The sequence below is a fragment of the Crinia signifera genome, chromosome 8 (genome assembly GCF_055691185.1).
Source record: "Crinia signifera chromosome 8, ASM5569118v1, whole genome shotgun sequence".
NCBI lineage: Eukaryota > Metazoa > Chordata > Amphibia > Anura > Myobatrachidae > Crinia > Crinia signifera.
Genome location: NC_139224.1, coordinates 14270855 through 14285668, shown reverse-complemented (window position 1 = coordinate 14285668; position 14814 = coordinate 14270855). Strand labels below are relative to the sequence as shown.

At 44.1% G+C, this 14814-nt stretch overlaps 1 long non-coding RNA gene across 4 annotated transcripts in view; it reads left to right on the top strand.

The window, feature by feature from the left end:
• LOC146025748 (uncharacterized) overlaps positions 1–13283 on the top strand; it is a 41251-nt gene extending 27968 nt beyond the window's left edge. For all 4 annotated transcript variants that reach the window (XR_014454275.1, XR_014454277.1, XR_014454276.1 and 1 more), the window contains 2 exons: positions 12996–13061; positions 13162–13283. This is a non-coding gene — a long non-coding RNA (uncharacterized LOC146025748). The remainder of the gene's footprint in view (positions 1–12995; positions 13062–13161) is intronic.
• Positions 13284–14814: the final 1531 nt, after the last annotated feature.

The window sequence follows — 14814 nt, the reverse complement described above, 5'->3', positions numbered from 1 at the left end:
CCAGTTTGTGCCTTCATGACAGAGCCCTTTTTTTCAAATCTGACATGTCTCACTTAAGTGGGGATAACTTTTTTTTGCTTTTACTTATCCCAGTGATTTTGAGATTGTTTTCTCGTGACACATTGTACTTCAAGTTAGTGGTAAATTTGGGTCGATACAGTCTGTGTTTTTTTGTGAAAAATACCAAAATATCGTGAAAAAATGGAAAATTTAGCAATTTGCAAAATGTTAAATTTTCTGCTTGTGAGACAAATAATCATACCACTCAAAATAGTTAATAACTAACATAGACCATATGTCTACTTTATGTTTCCATCATTATTTCAACTTCCTTTTAATTTTTTTGGACACTAGGAGGCTTACAATATGAATAGCAAATTCTCAAATTTTCAAGAAAATTTCAAACACTGATTTTTTTAGGGATCAGTTCAGTTCTGATGTGACTTTGAGGGACTTGTATGTGAGACACCCCCATAAATGATGCCATTTCAAAAACTGCACCCCTCACAGTATTCAAAACAGCATTTTGGAAGTTTGTTAACCCTTTAGGTGTTTCACAGGAATTAAAACAAAGTGTAGGTTAAATTTCAAAATTTCTTTTTTTTTGCAGAGTTTCAATTTTAATACATTTTTCTAACGAATACAGTAGATTTTACTAGAGAAATGTGACTAAAAATTGATTCCCCCAATTCTTTTGTTTTCAAAAATATCCTATATGTGGCCCTAGTGTGCACGTTGACCAAACCACAGGCTTCATAATAGAAGGAGCACCTACTTGATTTTGGAGCCTCCTTTTTATGAGTTTTTTTTTTAGGCACCATGTAGGTTTCTAGGCACCATAAGTGCTAAAAGTTAGGAACCTCCCCCACAAGTCACCCCATTTTGCAATCTACACCCCTCAGGGAATTCATCTAGGGGTATAGTGTACATTTCAAACCCCCAGGGGTTTCACCAATTTTGGTACAACTGGGATGTGAAAATGGAAAATTACATTTTTTTACACAAACATGCACTTCTGGCTCAAGATTTTTCATTTTCACAAGGAATGAAGGAGACAAAGCACCCCAAAGTCTGTGCCCCAATTTCTCCCGAGTATGGCAATGCCTCACATGTGACCAAAAAATACCAGTTGGGCGCATGGCAGGACTCAGAAGGGAAGGAGTGATTTTTGGATTTTGCAGCTCAGATTCTGGTGGAATTTTGGTGGGTGCTATGTCGCATTAGCAAGACCCCCCAAGCACCAATACAGTGGAACCCCCCCCACAAGTCACCCCATTTTGCAAAGTACACCCCTCAGGGAATTCATCTAGGGGTATAGTGTACATTTCAAACCCCCAGGGGTTTCACCAATTTTGATACAAGTGGGCAGTGAAAATGAAAATTACATTTTTTTACACAAACATGCAGTTCTGGCTCAAAATTTTTCATTTTCACAAGGTATGAAGGAGAAAAAGCACCCCAAAGTCTGTGCCCCAATTTCTCCCGAGTACGGCAATGCCTCACATGTGACCAAAAAATACCAGTTGGGTGCATGGCAGGACACAGAAGGGAAGGAGTGTTTTTTGGATTTTGCAGCACAGATTTTGGTGGAATGAATGGTGGGTGCTATGTTGCACCAATACAGTGGAACCCCCCCACAAGTCACCCCATTTAGCAAAGTACACCCCTCAGGGAATTCATCTAGGGGTATAGTGTACATTTCAAACCCCCAGGGGTTTCACCAATTTTGATACAAGTGGGCAGTGAAAATGAAAAATTACATTTTTTTACACAAAAATGCAGTTCTGGCTCAAAATTTTTCATTTTCACAAGGTATGAAGGAGAAAAAGCACCCCAAAGTCTGTGCCCCAATTTCTCCCGAGTATGGCAATGCCTCACATGTGACCAAAAAATACCAGTTGGGTGCATGGCAGGACTCAGAAGGGAAGGAGTGATTTTTGGATTTTGCAGCTCAGATTCTGGTGGAATGAATGGTGGGTGCTATATGGCATTAGCAAGACCCCCGAAGCACGGTGAAATGATGAACCTAATAATCCATAGATGTGTGGTATATTTTGAAACACTCCTTCATACATAGGCCGGGTTTGTCGGGGCAAGTTTCACAGTGGAAAATAGTTTCCTTTCTTATTCCCTTTTTATAGCAAACTTTGCACCTTTTTTGTGTCCTGCCCTTTCTTGCAGTGGAGGGGATTTCGTTGGGAAAATGCTGCCCTGGTACAATACGGGGGCCAGTACTAGAAGTACTGGGGCCCTCTGCCTGCTGGTTCCCAAATACTAGGCCCTTTATGACTTCCTCTTGAAAGTGCATAAATGTCCCCCTCTGGCCGGTAGAACGGAATAGCACGTAAGCGTTATACAGTGCCATCTGGATGATATACACGGCCAGCTTCTTGTACCAGATATTTGTTTTCCGCAGGGCACTGTACGGCTTCAGTACCTGATCTGAAAGATCCACTCCGCCCATGTACTTATTGTAATCTAGGATACAATTTGGTTTTGAGGTGTGGGTACTGGTACCTCGTACAGGGATGGAGGTGGTACTGTCTCCATGAATTGTTGTCAGTATAAGGACATCCCTCTTGTCCTTATATTTGACCAACAACATATTTTCGGTGCATATTCCCCTGCTTTCACCCCTTCTTAGTACTTGGGCAATGTGCGTTTTGGGGAGGCCTCTTTGGTTCTTGCGCACAGTACCGCAAGCTGCTGTACCTCTTGAACCAAGGGCCTTAAACAGGGGGATGCTGGTGTAAAAGTTATCCACATAGAGGTGATAACCCTTATCCAGGAAGGGGTGCATTAAATCCCAGACAATTTTTCCACTAACACCTACGAGGGAGGGGGGGCATTCTGGTGGTTCAATTCTTGAATCCTTCCCTTCATATACCCTAAACTTGTGGGTGTACCCTGTGGTGCTTTCACACAGCTTATACATTTTTATGCCATACCTTGCCCTCTTACTGGGAAGGTACTGGCGGAATTTAACCCTTCCTTTAAAATGTATAAGGGACTCGTCGATACTAATACATTTATCAGGGATGTATAGCTCTGCAAATTTGGCACTGAAATGATCAATGACCGGCCTGACTTTGAATAGCCTGTCAAAGGTGGGATCATCTCTGGGTGGGCACTGTGCATTATCGGTGTAATGTATAAATTTATGGATTGCCTCAAAACGAGCCCGGGGCATGGCCATACGGTGAAATGGGGTGCTGTACAGAACATCTGTACTCCAATATTGCCTAATTTGTGGCTTTTTTACTATGCCCATATGTAACACCAGACCCCAAAACGTCATCATCTCTACTGCATCTACAGGGGTCCACCTAGCAAATGATGACGTGGGGTTTTGAGCAATAAACTGCTGGGCATATAAATTAGTTTGGTCCACCATTAAATTTATAAAATCATCAGAGAAAAATAATTTGAAAAAGTCAATTTCTCTGAGACCTGTTGAATCAAATTGGATTCCTGGGATGGCCAAAAACTCAGGAACCTGGGGCTCAAAATTGTCTGGTGGTGGGGTCCATACGAGATCAATTATTGGGGGGGGGGTCTCAGCTGCTCTACGGGGGCATCTTTGAGGGGGTCCCTCATCAGAGGAGGAAGAGGAGCTTAAGACAAATCCTTCAAATTCCCCGCTTGCCTCACTGGCTGTGTCAGAGTCAGAGGCAAGCATGGCATATGCCTCCTCCACCGAATACATTCTCCTGGATGACTGGGACGACATTTGGGATGCCATTTATATTTTTGTGTTACTGGTAGTGAAATGTTTCAACACGTGTATAGTGTAGGGGGGGGTACAAACTTTATTTCAACCCGGGGGGTATGTAGTGTGTAGTGTGTATGTAGTGCAGAAAAAAAAAAATACCCCCCAAAAAAAATTGAAGGGTTCAAAAAAAAAAAAAAAATGGAAGGGGTTAAAAAAAAATAAAAATGGAAGGGGTTAAAAAAAAAAAAGGTCCTGCGCCAAAAATTGAGCACAGATGTTGGTCAGTAACGTCCGTCACTGAACAGCGCTCAAAGGCAACAGGAATTTGATCCAAAAAAAAAAAAAATAGATCAACCCTGTGCCGAAAAAGCTGATCAGTGATGTACGTCACTGATCAGCGCACAGTGGCCACAGGACACACACAAAATCACAGTGTGTGTAAAAAAAAATGTAAAAAAGACCCCACAGCACTCACAAAAAATAAAAAAAGGTGATCAGTGATGCGACACTGATTACCAGTGAGGGGCAGCAGGTGCACAACCTTTGGTGGTACTGACAGGTATATATAAAAAAAAAAACCTCTGTACCCCCAAAAAGTTGCTGATCACCTCAGATATAGTGATCAGCACAAAAGGCGGGGGCAGCAGACATAAAATTTAGCACTCTCTATCACTCTCTGTCACTATATCTCTCTATCTCTCACTATCTATCACTCTATGACACTGCAGCAGTGACAGGTATATCTATATATAAAAAAAAACCTGCGCCCCCAAAAAGTTGCTGATCAGTTAATTTATACTGATCAGCACAAAAGGGGGGGCAGCAGTCAGTTATATAAAAAATATATAGCACAATCTGTCACTATCTCTCTATCTCTAGCTCTATCACACTGCAGCAGCACAAAATATAGCACTAGGCCTCTCTATCTCTCTCTATCTCTCTCTATCTCTTTCAGTTATATAAAAAATATATAGCACAATCTCTCTCTATCTCTCTCTATCTCTCTCTCTCTATCTCTCTCTATCTCTCTATCTATAGCTCTATCACACTGCAGCAGCACAAAATATAGCACTAGGCCTCTCTATCTCTCTCTATCTCTCTCTCTCTCTAACTCTCTCTCTATCTAATAAATCGCAGCAGCACAAGATGTCACAAGATGTCACAAGCATAAGCAATATCAATGATCAGGTAAGTATTTTGGATGGGTTCTGGTCAGTATAGGCGGCAGCTGGGCACGGTGACCGCACTGCACGCTATTCCAGACCGGAATGGCGTCTGCAGTGCAGTCACCGTTAGTTTAAACCCCCCTCCATGGCTGTGATTGGTCCGACGGACCAATCACGGCCTTTGGGGGCGGGAGGGGTGAGGTGGGGTGACACCAGTGTCACCCTTACACCCCGCGGTGATTGGTGCTGTACTTTACAGCACCAATCACCTCCGATCCCGTGTCACCGGCGAACGTTATTCGCCGGTGACACAGAAAACGCTGTGAATGGCTGTTCACAATGAACAGCCAATCACAGCGATCGCCGACGGGGGGGCGGCATCGCTGCCCCCCCTGGGCATGCACGGACATGTCTGCTGTCAGGGACAGCAGACATCGTCCCTCTGTCACTGCGTCTCTAGACGCAGTGACAGTTTTAAGCCATGACGTATATATACGTCAACGGTCGGGAAGTACTTCCCGGCCATGACGTATATATACGTCAAATGTCGTGAAGGGGTTAATCAAACTTTTATGGAAACGCATGTGGATAGATCGGATAATGAAGTTATGCATTTGCCCTTCACTATTACGGACAATGAGAATGGAGTCAGTTATTATATTCTGGGGAATTCTTACAGTTCCCATGTAAGAAATTCTGAGGGAAGGGCACTTATTGTTCCCAAGCAGTGGCGTAACTATAGTCCCGCAGCCCCCGCGGTGGCGGGGAATCGCTAAGAAGGTGTGGGCGCCAGGGGGGTCTGCAGGACTATAGTTACCTTCTGTCTGGTCCTTACCCCGTTGCCGCCGCTGCCTCTAACCTGGAAAGGCAGATCTGTCGGGGACACTCAGAAAATGGCTGCCCCCATACAGCAGACCATTTTTAAGGTTGCTAGAGGAGGCCGCCGCCTCCTCTAGCATCCTTAAAAACTGTCTGCATTATGGAGGCAGCCATTTTTTGAGTGTCACTTATTATATTAGCACTGCAGCCGGAGCAGGGGACCCGACAGATCTGCCTTTCCGGGTTAGAGGCTGCGGTGCCAGTGGCAAAGGGGTAAGGAAGGTGTTAATATTTCTGGGGGGGGAGTGTTTAAGTTATGCGGTGGGGCGCCCAAAATTCCTGGCGGGGGGGGGGGGGGCTCTGGATATGTAGTTACTCCACTGTTCCCAAGTACTAACTGGAATACACAGAAGAGTGTCTTGCAGATAGATACATTAAGCAGTAGCACACGCAGGAGGGGTTTCTGAGTACCCAGAAACCTCCCCAGGAGTCTAAAGGTGAAAACTGAGGTACCCCTTTTTCCATGGGTACAAGAATTTTAAAAACGGCCATGGGGAACCAGAGATATCTGACTTCAAAACAGTGGTCCCCATCCAAGCCTGTTAATTGCTTTTCCCAGTCAGATATTTCAGGTTCTGTCTAGAGCTTTTCTGAGGGTGTATTCCAAAAGCCGGGACTCTCCCCCTTTGATGGACACTAGTAGCTTATCTATACTGTGCCCAGAACCAGAGATATCAGCCTTCCAGCAGCTGGTTACTGCTCCAGCTCCACACACCTGGTATGTAGTTTTATAGACTCACTAGGTGATTCATCGCACCCTACGGGCGCTCTTCACACCGTCGTAAGGGGCTGCGCCCCCTTAATTTGTGAATATTTGTATATGAGAAAGATGGTTAGAATTGTATGAAAGATGGCCTGTATTGCAACTTGAGATATAGGTGAAATGTGTTAAATAGAGTGCATATGATGTGGAAGGGGGTGTGTATTGTTTTGTTTAATTAAAAAGCGGTTACAGAGAAAGATGTACATTGATAGTGTGGAGGGTACAGTGACATTTGTTTGTGTGTGCAATAGTATAGTAGGGTGTTTTTGAGTCAGCAGCTCTCCACTGGCGGAGGTCACGACACAGGAAAACAGGAGGCTGGGTAGTGATAGGGGTGTGTGAGCATAAGGGGGACTAAAGAGAAGGGTGGGAGATACTGTGCAGCTTCTGCCAGTGGGTGAGCGTCCAGCGTGGCAGTACAGGATGGTGGCTCTTAGTCAGTGTCTCCTCCTACTGGGTGGGAGTTCGGGTGCATGAGAGCAGGAGGCTCGGCTATGAGGCATGATAGGGGCATGTGGGCTAAACAGCGTCAGCGACTCCCCAGTGGTGGAAGTTACGGTTCCGGAGAGCAGGAAGCTGGGTAGTGATAGGGGTGTGAGTATACGGGGGACTAAAGAGGGGCTTAGGGGTGCCGTGAATTGCGGGGGGTGCCGTGAATCAAGGGAGGGAGGGGGCGCAGGTGTCGGCGAATCGCGGGAGAAGGCGGGGGTCCGTGAATTGCAGGAGGGGGGGGGCACGGGGCGCGATGAATCACCTAGTTGGTTATATATTCTTGTAGAAGGATGGTAGGATGTTGCTGTCATTCAGAATGCATTTACATAAACAGTAATAGTAGCAGTAAAAGGTCTGACTTAAAACACCTACAGTACAACAGAACAGGTGTTATATATTATACAAAGAATTGGTTGATGTGTAGGTTGACGTGCACATAGTTCATAGTTGTCACTGGAAAAAAATTGCTACAAGAAAAAATCAACACAGAAAGTTCAACACATGTAAATGTTGACATAAGTGTGGCACTTCATCGGTGTCCATGTCGACACATGAAAACATTCAAAAAAAGAAAAATAAATCTTCAAAAACTCATGTCAACCTTTTTCATTGTCGACCATAGCCGTGCCAGTGTTTTGCATGTGCCATTTAATCCTGGGGTTGCCGTGAATCAGGTGGGGGGAGGGAGGAGGTGAGGGGTGTCCGCCAATCACAGGAGGAGGGGTCGTGGGTGGATGCCGTGAATTGTGGTAGGGGTGTGTGTGTGTGGGTGCCGCGAATCGTGGGAGGGGGGCGTTGGGTCACGGGGGGTTGCCGCAATGACAGGAGGGGGGTCAGGGGTGGGGAATCACGGTAGGGGGGGGGTCGTGGGGGGAACCATGAACCGCGGGAGGGGGGGCCCTGGGGGTTGGCGCGAATCGTGGGAGGGGGGGTTGTGGGGTGCCATGAATCGCAGGAGGGGGGTGTGTCACGGGGTGGGGCCGCGAATCCCAGGAGTCACCGGGGGTGCCGCGAATTGCGGTGGGTGTGCTCCAAATCGCAGGAGGGTGGTCGCGGGGGGTGCCGCGAATAGCCACAAGAAAAAATCAACACAGAAAGGTCAACACATGTAAATGTTGACATGAGTGTGGCACTTCATTGGTGTCCATGTCGACACATGAGAATGAATATGAAAACATTGAAAAAGTGAAAAATAAATCTTGTCAACCTTTTTCATTGTCGACTATAGCCATGTCAGTGTTTTGCATGTGCCATTTAATCGTGGGGATGCAGTGAATGAAGGGGGGGAGGGAGGTGCATACCTCCCAACATGACCCTCTCCAGGAGGGACACATTGCTCTGTTTCTGGACTTTCTTCTTAATTTATGGATTACCATCACCTTTCTTATCAATTACCCTGTTTAAAATGACAGGTGATGACAATCATAAATTAAGATGGAAGTCCACAAACAGAGCATTCTGTTCCTCCTGGAGAGGGTCATGTTGGGAGGTATGTGGGGCGCTCACCTGGTGTGTCTGGTGAGTAGCTGTGTCTTTGCTGTGTAACATGGAGAGGCAGAGGGTGTCTGGCACTGTCTGTGGGCTCACTGGGCTGGTTCTCTGTCATGTGAGTCAGAGGCTCCACCCAGCGTTATAGCTCCAGACACACTTTGAGTGACAGATGTAGCCAAATATATAAGATTTAAAATCGCATCTCATTGCAATGGTATACAATTTTTAATTGAATACAATGCCATACGACTGAATATCGTGGGCGCCATGCTAGGAAGTACCATCGCTTTTCTTAATGCTTCTATGACTATATCCTCTATTTCTAAGGTGTTCTGTTAGATCTTTGCAGTTTTGTTTGAACACTGGTGTTGATGAGCAATTTCTCCTCAATCAGAGGAATTTGCCTTTGAGGATGTCCTGTACAGTAGGAGGAAAATGGGAGCTTGAGCTATGCAGAACGCTATTGGTGGCTGTGCTTTTTCTGTATAGATCTGTGAAAAGGGTACAATCTTGTTCCTTGGAACTTTTTAGGTCCAAGAAGTTGACTGATGTCTTGCTGATTTTCAGAGGTGAGTCTCAGATTCAAATCGTTAGTGTTAAGTCTTGCGATGAACTCTTTCAGTTGTTCTTCTGTGCCAATCCAAATCAGCAGGATGTCATCTACTGTATATACCTCAACCACAATGCAATGTCATGGCTGAGATCCTCATTGGATTCTTCAAACACAAATTCTCCCATCCCCTTGGAGTAATTAATACTGGTGTACAAAGATTCCACGTCTAGGGAGACTAGAAGGTGATCTTTCTCAATTTTGATTCCATGTATCTTTCTCAGAACATCTGGGGTATCCTGTAGGTATGATGGTAGGCTGGTTACGTGTCTTCTCAGATGTTGATCCACAAATTTACTGGCTTGTTCAGATAGTCCTCCTATGCCTGAGACAATTGGCCTCTCAGGCGGTTGGTTCGAGTTTTTGTGGACTTTAGGTAGTAGATAAAATGTGGGCACTTTGGGATCTGGGACTTCTAGGAATAAGAATTCTTGTTTGGTGATGGTGTTATTTTGAAAAGCTGTCTAAATTATTCTGTTATAAATTTCCATGAAATCTTTGGTAGGGTTGGAGAAAAGGAGTTTATAGCATTCCTGATCATTTAATTGTCTCATGGCTTATTTTTCATACAAGTTTTGTGGCCATATGACTGTTTCCCCCCTTATCTGAGGGTTTGATCACTACTTCCCTCCAACTCTTTATTTCCTTCAAAGCTTTTCTCTCAGACAGGTAAGATTATCATCCAACATCGGTTGGTCATGTTTCTTCATGTACAGTTTGTCTAGTTCTTCAGAAATTAAATTCTTGAAGACCCCTACTGCTGGGCATATCTGTTCCTGCGGGAAAAATGTAGATCTTTTTTTGCATTGTGGTCTGACTAGGGTGTTGTCAATTTGGGAGTTCTCCCTGGGGTCCCCCAGTTCCTCTAGAATTCCTAGTGCCTCTGTATCTTCTTCTGTTAGAATCTTATTCTCATCTGAGATTGGTGCTTCTGGGGTTGGAAAGTTATTCTCTTTTTGTGTGTGAAATTTCATTAAGAGGAGTTTCCTACAAATCTTTACCCCATTCGAACCTATCAAAATGGTTCTGAGGTGAGAAAGTCCTTTCTGTAACACTGATTCCTGATTCTCTGTGAGTATTATGTCTGACAGATTCACAATCTGTAATCTATCACTTTTTGTTGTCGTTGGGACTGCCATATTGGAGGTGATTCCTCCCATGATGAGTGTCTTCTAGCTCTTCTCTTTGCTTCTCCTCATCTTCTTCTTTGATTTTGATATCTACCTCTTCCTATATAGTCTCTTTTCCCCCGCCGTTTCTCTAAAAAATGAACGTGCGATGTTTGGGGATCTCTTGACTGATGTTCTTGATTATAGGGTCCTTGGTATGGAGGATATTGGCTTTGAGTCAGATGAATACAATTCTGATGAGCTGTACCTATATTGGCCAGTCCTCTTTGTGTCTCTCCATGTTTGTGTGGACCATTTGAAGACAGTATTCATGGAAAAGTCTCTTTTCTCCTTCATACTTCATGGCAGCCATTAAATTGGGTTCATCCCCCTCTATCTCCCAATTCGACAGGTAGTTTTTTCTCCCTAGGATCCGACGACTCCTCTTCCTTATCCTATATAACTGAGCACCTCCCCTCTGACCATAGTCTTTTTCCTGTCTCCTCTGTCTGTAAACAGGTAGTTAGGTTAGTATAGATAGGTATAGGTGACCTGGCAGCGAGGGGATGGCGGTGCCTTACCCTAGTTTGGATCCGGGCCGGCGGCATGGATCAGTGCTACTGCTTGTGGTATGGGGTTGGCGGTGCCTATAACCCAAAAGAACGGCAGGGCAGAATGGGTGGAACTCGTGCCCAAGTATTCTGTTATAGACTCACCAGAGATGGAGCCCGAGGAGCGGTGTGCCTGGGCGTGTGTGGTGAAGTCCAGAGCAGTGGGAGAGGCAGCGGCAGCATGTCCGGCGTGGTCACTGTGCCCGGCGGCTGTTTGTAGCTGTTCTGTGCAGCAGACGCCGGAGGGAAGTGACGCGCACTTCCGGCACGCGTTCTGCGTTCCACAGCAGGCCGCGTGCGTTCCAGATACCGGAAGTACCGGTGTATATATAGCGCCTGGTCGGTGTAACAGGCGCTGCTGCATTTCTCAGCTGGAGGTGGATTCCAAAACGCTGAACATTATGGAGGATGCCTCTCCCAAGATTAATATACTGCTGCCCAGGTAAGTCCTCTATGAGGACTGGTTATTTATTTATTGCAGAGGTTAGAAAAGTTAGTTAGTCTATCTTTTTTCTCGTTTTAGTGTGCCTGTAGTTGCTAAAAAGAAGGCAGCTAAGAAGAAATTGGATTGAATTTGCCCGGAATGTGACAAGTCATTTACTGGGGAGAATGTGTTGTGTAAAAATTGTCTTCAGAAGAAAGAAGCTTCTTCTGTGTCTAAACAAATCTCTGAGCTTAGAGAATAGATGGAGAAAAATGTTGTATCAAAGAAGGAATACGCTAGCAACAAGAGGTATAGATCTCAAACCAGTTTGGTGGATCAGTTGTTGCTGGTTCTGATGATGGTGGTTCCACTGCTGAGTCAGGGGAAGTTGTTGAAGACGAACGTCTGTTTGATTTAGGTTTGGTGGAAGTGATGTTAAAAAACCTCTATAGAACGCTGAATTATAAGCAACCAGTGAAAACAGAGTTGGATACATTATTCGAGGACAGATCAAGGAAGGGCAGGTGCTTCCCTGTCCATAAAGTTGTTAAAGACATATTAACAAAAGAATGGAATAATGTAGACAAGAGTGGGGTCCTTTAAGAGAGTCGATAAAATGTTCCCTATAGAGGATGAGGAATTTTTGAAATGGAGTAACATACCTAAAATAGACGCATCCGTTTCTGAAGTTACCACTCGTACAACCATATCATCAGAAGACGGTGCGTCCTTAAAGGACCCCATGGAAAAAAGGATGGAGAGTGCATTAAAACGGTTGCACATATCGACATCGGTGTCAATGAAGTCTGGTGTAGCTATAGCTTCCCTGTCTAGAGCATTAAGAATCTGGTGTGCAGCATTACAAGATGATCTGCAAGACAGGGCTTCTCGTGACCAGATGAGCAAAAGTCTGGCACAAATCCAGATGGCCGTGGACTACGTCTGTGAGGCGTCATTAGACATGTCAGAGATTTGGCCGAGAAATCCAACATCAGGAATAGTGGCCAGAAGGGCCCTTTGGTTAAAATCATGGTCAGCAGATTCACATTCTAAAAATAAACTTGCTACACTTCCATATGAAGGAGCCTTTCTATTAGGAAGTAAGCTCGACCAAATGATTCAGAGAATGTCAGGTGGCAAATCCGTGAGATTGCCTCAGGATAGGAGGGGTAGGTTTAATTCCTATTCCAGTAGGCAGTCGTATAGACAAGCCAGATCATACAGGCCGGGTAGGCCGTTCCGTGACAGGTACAACGCGTGCATTTTTTTCGCCAGTACATTAAGAAAAGAGGCGAAAGTTCTGGCACAACTCAAAAGCAGTGATGCCAGAGGTCCCATGGAGCAGATCCCGGTAGCAGGAAGACTCCTGGAATTTGCTCATATCTGGGATCAAAGCATCACAGACAAGTGGGTGCTAGAGATAGTATCCAAAGGTTATTGGTTAGAATTTCTGTCGAAGCCAAGGTTGGCAAGATTTTTAAGTTCCTCTGTTAGAAACAGAGAAAGAGGTCTTAAGGTTAAGTGTGCAAGCCCTGATCGACACAAATGCGGTCAAAGAAGTCCCAGAAATGGAAAGAGGACTAGGGTACCTAGCCTCCTTCCCTTTTGAGCCGCTGGCCATATGCTGCACGTCGCACACTTACTTTACAGTAATAACCATAACTTACAGTATTACAAGTAATAATAATACAGTAATAACAACTTTATTTATAAAGCATATTTTCTCATTTTTCCACAGTGCCAAGGGTACAAGAGGACCAGGCAGCCTAAGTCCCTCCTCCAAATCCACCACCCATGGATAGAGGTAAAGTACAGTATACTGTAGTAATGCTTACTGTACAGTATTCAACCTGTACTGTATTTCTGTTCTAAACTGTACATTGTTTGTTTCTTTATTTTCACAGATGAATTAAGAAGAGTGATGATGCTCCAGGGCGTCGTCAACCAAATATTTGATCTGATGATGCGATTGATTTAATTAATTTTAATTTTTGTTTACAGTTGATTAAAAATTTTAGAAAAATCATTACTGTCAGTATATTTCATTAAAGATGGTTTGCAGTTTGTAATTATTACAATACAGTATACTGGGCAGGAGTCAGTACAATACATCTTTCAAAAACTTATTTATACAATACCATACAATTAGAATCATGTGTGGGGATTTAAAATACAGTATACAGTGATAATTTTTTTTTTAAAACACAGTACATTAATTTAAACAGGACAAAGTCATATTTTAGGTACAATAATTTAAAGTGCTGTTGGTCACAACAAAGCTTTTTACAAGGCAGTGGCTGTCCTTTGTTCTATGGGCCAAACACGCTTTATTTTGCTCATGGTAGAGTGGCATGGTGGATAAGGGCAGAGAACAAAAAAGAATAGCGTTAGTACTGAATGGAACAAACAAAGCTTGGGCTATTCGCACAGGATCCTCATCTATGAGAGGCAAAAAGGTAGACCCCCAGTTGGTACAATGACTGGAAAGATGTCAATAGTTATCGGAGGTGTGCTACCACTGGACATAAGGTATAGGAACATGTATAGAAAGAAAAGAGTATGTCCACGTGTGATGCACCTGTTGAAAATCTCACGAATAAAAGGTAACTTTTATTTGTCAATTTTAAGAAAGCGAAATATATAAAAAAACAAATACACTCTGTGTTAAAAAACGGTGGCTCTCTGATCCTATGGGCGGTATAAATCTACCTTAAATTCAAATTCAGAAATGGAGGGCCATAATATTTATATAGTATAATGTAATATCACAGTGTTGTATCACTGAATGGTTGGCCACAATCCCTAAATGGAGGCGCACTAAATGACGATACAAGATCAAAATAGAACGTATTGTTGGACAGGCAGTGTGAATAAATGGTGCATGAAGGTCTGCCTGGGCTACTGTTTAACACAATATATATTCCTGACGTCTATCGACACAGGTGTCGTCGTTATAGGATTTCTCCTCCCAAACACAAATATAGGCTGGTAATTATCACAGTGCACTGTGTCAATGGGCGCCTGTCATGTATACGCCTAGTTGGGGGAAATAACTGTGTACCACAATTCCTGGTCCTAGTATGCGTCAACGCAAATGTCATCACCTAGGGTCTGTCCCTTCTCCAACAAATATATATATATATAGGCTGGTGATTTAATCCTGCGCATTAAATATGTGGGTGCTTGTCACCTATGGGCCTAGCTGGGGGTGACAGCCTGGTGATAACTGTGTCGAGTTTTTTGGATGTCGACTTCCAAACAAATATAATCAGGCTGGTGATTGTCACAGTGCGCTGAATCAGTGTGCGCCTGTCATCATAAGGCCTAGTTTGGAATGACAGTTTGAGGTGTAAATTGTCGATAATGTAAATTAACTCAAGACACCTTTGGTGGCCACAGAAAGTTAACAGAAATTACTAAGTCTCTCCATTACCCGAGAAACGGGAATAGTGTGGAGACTGGTATTAATGTTATGGCGACCGCTCATACAGATGAGTCAAATTTCATCTCTGCGGATTGTAATTGGTCTAGTGATCAGATCTTGTGGACACAGTTGG